This window comes from Nelumbo lutea, chromosome 2 (genome assembly GCF_056320005.1).
Source record: "Nelumbo lutea isolate HS-2025 chromosome 2, American lotus-T2T, whole genome shotgun sequence".
NCBI classification, from domain to species: domain Eukaryota; kingdom Viridiplantae; phylum Streptophyta; class Magnoliopsida; order Proteales; family Nelumbonaceae; genus Nelumbo; species Nelumbo lutea.
In genome coordinates, this window is record NC_142685.1 from 95598638 (window position 1) to 95604936 (window position 6299).

Here is a 6299-nt window from a genome sequence, read left to right on the forward strand (position 1 = left end):
TTTTGTAAAAATATAAAATTAATTTTTGTGTTTTTAATAAATATTTTAATTTTATTCTATAATTTTGTTAGAATATTTAAATAATTCTAATATTTTTTAATCCAAACTTTATTTAGATAGATATAAATAAAAAGTAGGGGAGAGAATAATTAGGAATTAGTGATAATTTTGAAGAATGTGGGGGAGGTAGTTTAGGACAAATTTTAAGAGAAAAGATTATTTAGGTTTTTGGAAAGTGCATTTCATTGGTTGTTTAATCTAATCAAGATAAGGAATGATTACTGTTTTATATTTTTAAAATAAAAGAAAATAAAAGAATATAAAAAATGATAAAAATAGATAAATAACTTTTCTCAAAAGGAGAGATATACTGACATGGATGGACCAGTTTTAATATATATATATATATATATATATATATATATATATAGATAGATAGATAGATAGATAGATATTCACTATGTTTAAAAAAAACAAAAGAGCAAAAATCAGTATTTAGTATTTACACTCTCGAAGGGATGGTAAAGGATAGGGTTTAAACCAACCAAATAGAATCAAATATGCCTGACCCAAACCAAAATCTGAATGGACGAAAATAGAAATGAGAAGCTAAACCCAATCTGGTTGTCTCAGAATTAGTAAATTTATACCAATTAAGAATATATGTGCAAATACTCGACCCTACAATTTCATTGTATCAAATTTGCTTCAACCCATAACCACCCACCGGTACCTAATGGGATTGGATTAATGTGAAACTAGTCACAATCTATTTGATGCGTGAGCCTTGTTAAGCAAAATTAAAGTTAGAAAAACCTTATGACATTTCTAAATGAGCCAAGTAAATTCAATCCAACTTAAGTATTATATTTGTGAGATATGCATAGTTGTTCTAACCACTTTGAAACAAAAACCCTAGTGAGAGTGTTTAATCTTGTATAAGATGCCAATGAGTCAAGCAAAATAGTAAATTGGACTTGATTCACCCCTGCATTGTCAGGTTAGGGTTAAGCCTAATAGGGTGTAGGTTCATATTAGAGTTTTGATTATTTAATTCAAATTCGGTGCACATTTAGTTAACTTGGCCCATCAATCATAATGTCCTTATCCATATAAAGGGTATTCTTGTAATTTGGTTTAACTTCTATGCCCTAACCTTAATGTTTGTTTTTAACCCAAACCGGGTGTAGGGTGGGTTAGGTTTTGATTATTTAACCCAAACCGCATTAAATTTTGGGTAAACCAGCCCATCGGGTCATAATACCCCTACACATATAAAGGATATTCTTGTAATTTGATCTAACTACTTCTAACCCCTAACCTTAAGGTATATGATTTTTTTCACTATTTGTTTTTGTTTCTTTCTTTTACTTAGAGAAGTGATACCTTGGAATTTGTTTGATGAAGGTATTTCCGAAGATAAAGGTATTTTTCCAAGTAATTGAATCCCTTAGAATCAGCACTATTAATCTCCTTCAACCTCTTCACACGGCGAATTAGTGGTGGAAATTTGGTTTCTCCTCGGTACAATCTCTTCTCTCATTCTTTCTTTCTTTCTCTCTCTCACTCTCTCTTTCTCTTTCTTCCCTTCTTCCCTTTCTTCACCTTCCCAGTACCTCCTCTATTTTTCCTGATCACCGGTGCAACTCTCAAAACGCCGATCTCTCTCCTCCATCCCTTTCTCTTCTCCTTTCTTTCTTTCTCTTCTCTATTTTCCTCTTCCTCTCTCATCCTCTCTTTCTCACTCGTCTAAACTAATGAGGGGTGATTTGGCTCGACCTACCCATAAGCGGACATGTGGATGCTATCTTCTACTTGGATATCTACTTGGCACTTTGTGCCACCTCAGTAGGCCAGGTCACCTCGGGCACCTCGGCCAAGACTGAGGACCGAGCAGCTCGTGGTAACCCGACTTTCCGAGGTGACACGTAACCTACTTCTAGAAGCTACCTAACTATCACCGAACTTCATGGGATCACGTCGCGTGTCTTTGGGCCTTATCCACATACCTCCCGGATCAGATGGACTCGATAAGCCTCATCGGCTAGCATGATGTCCACCTCCTAGTGTGAAACGGACTCTTAACAGAGTGGGCCAAAGATCTTGGAGGTGTTTGAGCCACCCTGGGTTCTCTGAGCTATCCTGTCTTGTAGTTCGATCGGTTAATTAAACGACTAGTGTTGAAGCTGCCATCTAGCTAGGTGCAACCAGATCGTGGACCATCAATTGGTGTCGTCTCTTGGAACGCGACGAAAATCTAAGTCTCCATTTTAATCGCTTTCCTTGCATATTTTTCTAATGGCCTCTTCAAGCAACACTGAAAAAAGCATCTAGATGAACATCACTGGGGGGTAGGACCCACCTGAATTTAACCTGGAGACCCCTCAGTGACTATTGGCTAGTTCACCATCCCCCTCCCCATTTAGGGGTATCAACGGTTCAGAGCCAGACGTTTGCTACCCAGTCAGTTAATGCACCCTTGCCTCATGTGAGCGCTGCCATCCCAGTTGTAGAACCATCCGTGGTTCCTCTTGGGGTCGGAGCACAACAGTTCCATGAGCTCATGCTCCGGGTCATGCAACTTCAGATGTAGTAGATCCACTAGTTCCAGAAGTACCAACAATACTACTACTACTACTACCGGGAGTTCCCTCCACTTCATCAAAACAATCCATACTAAAATTAGACTCAAAACCAGATCGCTGCTGCCAGTCTCCCCCTGGGGTGCAGGGCCTTCTCGGGTCCCAACTCCTCCTCGTGGCCAGACCATACCTCGGGACCCAACAGTAGGTCTATGCACACCACCACCTCAGCAAGAGGTAGATTAGAGAAATCAGCCCCAACGCAACCGGCAAAGCAAGACCGATCAGTAATAGCTAGCGGTCGCATCACAAGAACTAGGAACCTTAGGTCAGTAACCAATAGCGGGTAAGAGGCAAGGACCCAGTTTAGGACCCCTATCCCCCATAACAACTAGGATAGTCCGTGTTCACGAGAACATCAGTAATAGAGACTCACTCCCTCCTTCATTCATCATCAGTTCAAGCATGGTTTCCAAAACTGGACCGGACCATATGGTCGGACTGGAAAATTGGTAACCGTTCAACCCTCGGGCCTAGTTATACTGTAAATCGTTATTTATTAAATAACCATTGAAAAGGTCAAAAAATCATTGATCCGAGCGGTCAAACCACTAAAGCTTACTAGACAGCAGTTTGTAGGTAGCGTAATTCATTTTCGTTCGATTTAAAAAAACAAAAAAAAAATGCCATTCATGTCCCTCGATTCCAGCCATACGAGTTAGGGTTAGAATGAAAGTTCATTTTCGTTCTAACCCTTCCAAGTTCCAGCCTTCCTTCCGCTCACACCTCATACTCCGACAGCGCGACCGTCATTTATTAATTGATGACGCATAGATTCACGCATAGATCAATACCAATTACTTGTAGTTTGTGTTGCTACAATTCATTTTTCTCTATTTATACTACAAATACAAATGTAAATTAAGAGCAATTAGGGGTGTAATCAAGTCAAGTCAAGCCGAGTATTAGGTTGTTCGCTTGAGTTCAAATTTGAGCTCAACTCAAAAGTACAGTTCGAAACTCAACTCGAGTTTTATGTATTTAGCTTGAATTTGATTTGAGTTGATACTCACGGACTACTTGAGATTAACTCGGCTTGAGATGATTATAAATAATTTAATATTAAAAATTATAAATCAATCAATATTAATGAAATTAAAAATATTAAAAATAAAAATATGTTAAACAATTATAGATAAATTAATATTAAAAAAATATAAATAAAAATATATTATAAAAATCATTTATAAATGTATTTATTTATATTATTTTAATGTGTATTTGTATTTATAAAAACAGTATTTTATTATGAGCTCCATTATTCTCGCGAGCCACTTGAGTCTGGTATTGCCATTGCCAAACTCAAACTTGAATTGACCAACTACTCAACTCAAACTGAATTACTGTAAGCTGACTTTGAGAAATTAGCAATCCAAACACAAATAGCTCTCTTTCAAAATAAAAATTAAAATAAAATAAATATTTTATGAAAAAAACTAAAAACAAATGAAAGCTCTGCCCTCGCTTCTCTTGACCGCGTCAACGCCATACTCCTTGGGGCACTGTATCGTATATGATCGAGATCGAATTAAATGAAATAATTATAAAAATTCATCGACAATTAATTTTTATTTGACATTATTTAATCTCATAACATGTGCAGGAAAAATGATCACTGATTGGACCCATGTGCTATACATATTGAATGGGTTTAAATTCAGATATCAGCTTAATTCTATTTTATGGTTCTGTCATCAGTGTAGAGATAAGCTTTTAAAAGGGTTAAAACGAGGAATAAATTGGCAATTTGGCAAGTCCATCAGCTATGAAGAAATCCATACAACAATGGTGAAGTTTGTCCCTACGTACATGTTGAATCCTATTTATATTCATTATTATTGTTATTCTATATATGAAAGAAGATTTATTTTAACCCATGTGGTTGTTTTTGATTTCTGTGTAGGGTCATATGAAATTATATTATTAAGTCAACTAATAAGCCCATTTTTCTTGGGTTGGGGTACATGCATGAGTATGTGATAAACTTTTCTCGAATAATTCCTTTATATAGCTGTTGAGCTAACTTGTTAAATGGTTGACCTATAGGGTAAAACGAGACGTCCCACAGTGTCTATAGAATAGTTAATAAAAGATACATATGAGCTCAGATTACTATCTATGGTAAGGGGTTGTCATGAATCAAGTTTTTTACGAGTTATTCGAATTTGGTTTATAAAAGTTGGTTTAAATTGGTTTTAATTGAGCTTCGAGCCTAGTTCAAGCCTAATAAAGTTCAATTCATGAGGTTTGTAAATCGAGATTGAATAGTTATATACATATAATAATAATAATAATAATAATAAAATTATAGAAAATAATATATATAAAATAAAAAATATTATATTATTTTTATATATAATAATAGCTAATTATTTAATTCCTAATTTTTAAATATCAAATAATTTTTTTTTATTTTTATAAAACATTTTTCTCAAGTCGAACTTGAGCTGAACCAAGCTCGAGCTTCTGAGCTTTTGGCTCGACCTCAAAGTTCTAGTTCGAACCGATATCAACTCAAACTCAAACCTCATGCTGCCTTGGCAAGTCGAGCTCGAATATCTAACTATTCAGCTTGACTCTGTTCAAACCCACCCCTATCCATGGCCATGAAAGGCAGAGAAATAAGGAGAGACCAATAGGAGAAAAAGGGGGAAGAAAGCGAGAGGGGGGGGAAGGGGGGAGGAACGGTTCGGCCCAAATTTCAGGAAAAAGTTTTATAATTAGGAATTAATTAGGACCTGTTAGAAGTTAATATAATATTATATTAATCTATTGCTGGGATAGATGGGTCTCTAAACCAACTTGGTCCTAGTTAAATTAAAGTATTAGTTTTTGAGTTATGTCTAATGCTCAGAAAGTGGTTTTAGTAGGCTTCCCTTTCCAAGGTCACCATAACTTGATACTTATTGAAAAAAGGAAGAGATAGATGGGAAATGCAAACATTACATTACAGAAATATACAATTTCAAACCCCAAACATAAACAACTTGTAGCATAAATTGGTTTTAATTTTAGTTTCGTTATTTTAAAAACAAATTTATTAATAAAATTATTTTTTATATTTTTATTGATTTTATTAGTTAAATAAAATTTTATTCATTTTACTAATTTTATTAAACTACTATGCCCTAACCTTAATGTTTGTTTTTAACCCAACCGGGTACAGGGTGGGTTAGGTTTTGATTATCTAACCCAAACCGCATTAAGTTTTGGGTAAACCAGCCCATCGGGTCATAATACCCTTAGACATATAAAGGATATTCTTGTAATTTGATCTAATTACTTCTAACCCCTAACCTTAAGGTATATGATTTATTTCACTATTTTTTTTGTTTCTTTATTTTACTTATAGAAGTGATACCTTGGAACTCATCTGATGAAGGTATTTCCTAAGATAAAGGTATTTTTCCAAGTAATTGAATCCCTTAGAATCAGCACTATTAATCTCCTTCAACCTCTTCACACAGCAAATCAGTGGTGAAAATTTGGTTTCTCCTCGGTACAACCTCTTCTCCCATTCTTTCTTTCTTTCTCTCTCTCACTCTCTCTTTCTCTTCTTCCCCTTCTTCCCTTTCCTCACCTTCCTGGTACCTCCTCCTCTATTTTTCTTGATCACCGGTGCAACTCTTAAAGCGGCGATCTACTCTCTCCTCCATC